The sequence below is a fragment of the Theropithecus gelada genome, chromosome 1, assembly GCF_003255815.1.
Source record: "Theropithecus gelada isolate Dixy chromosome 1, Tgel_1.0, whole genome shotgun sequence".
Classification (NCBI taxonomy): Eukaryota; Metazoa; Chordata; class Mammalia; order Primates; family Cercopithecidae; genus Theropithecus; species Theropithecus gelada.
Genome location: NC_037668.1, coordinates 112,415,790 through 112,417,151, shown reverse-complemented (window position 1 = coordinate 112,417,151; position 1,362 = coordinate 112,415,790).

The following is a 1,362-nucleotide window of genomic DNA, read 5'->3' as shown; positions in this document are numbered from 1 at the left end:
CGTTCTCCTGTGAACCCGTTCCTTAACCTTTTACTTCCGGGGTCGCAAAGTATTTAAAACTGTAGACGGCTTTTGTGAGTTTTAGTCGTTTAAGAAAATAGTAAAGCTGAGGCTTGAGAAAACTTTAGGCAGTTTGCCCAGCTGTATAAAGAGTGAGATGATGAATTTGGGCACTCCTTGCACATCAATGTGCCCAGCCCTCAAAATAATGGAACGATAACAACAAAAACCATGCCTGGATTAGTTTACGTTTTACGTGAGGGAAACCTAAAATGAGCACACAAATAAATTATGGTGAGCTACAGAGTAAGACGTGGTATGGAAAAAAAAAAAGAACAGGATAAAAGAAGATGAAGAGACATTCATCTTTTTGCGATGGAGCCTTGCTTTGACGCCCAGGCTGGAGTGCAGTGGCTGCGATCTCCGATCACTGCCAACTCCTCCTGAGTAGCTGGGACTACAGACGTGTGCCACCACGCCCAGCAAATTTTTGTGTTTTTGCAGAGATGAAGTTTCACCATGTTGGCCAGGCTGGTCTTGTACGCTTGATTTCAGGTGATTGGTCCGCCCTGGACTTCCAAAGTACGTTGCAATTTTAAATAGGATTCTCAGAGTAGGCTTTGTTGAAAACGTTATATTGAGCCAAAATTTGAAGGAAGTAATGGGATAAACTAGTTATCTGAGGGAAGAGCTGTTAATCTGAGAAAAGCTGGTTATCAAGGAGAAAAGCTGTCCTGGCAAAGCAAACAGCCAGCTCCAGTGCTCCTAGTCAGTAGCAAGCCAGGAAAGGCAAGAAGGGTTGAGATTGGACAGGTGGTGTAGTTTTCTAAGGACTTTGGCTTTTATTTTATATGAGATGCAGATCTCTTATAGGATTTTGAAGTAAAGAATGGTATGATCTTAACATCTTAAAAGAATCAGGCTGTTGCAGTGGCCCATGCCTGTAATTTTAGCACTTTGGGAGGCCAAGGCAGGAGGATTGCTTGAGCCCAGGAGTTCAAGACCAGCTTGGGCAACACTGTGAGACCCCAAATATCTACATATTTGGGCATGGTGTACATCTGTGGTCCCGGCTACTCAGGAGGCTGAGGCAGTAGGAGCCATTGAACTTGGAAGGCTAGGTTGCAACGAGCCATGTTGGTGCCACTGCACTCCAACCTGGGTGAGAGGGCGACAGCCTCTCAAAAAAAATAAATAAAAGTAAAGTAAAAGCGTCATTCAGAATCTTCTTTTGAGAAGATCCTATGCAGGGGTGGGGTGTGTGGAAGAAGGGAAGGAATGATAGAGGCCCGAACCAGGGTAAGTCTTGTGTAGGTGGTTGAGAAGTTATTTTGCTGTATGGTAAACTTACTGATGGAACTG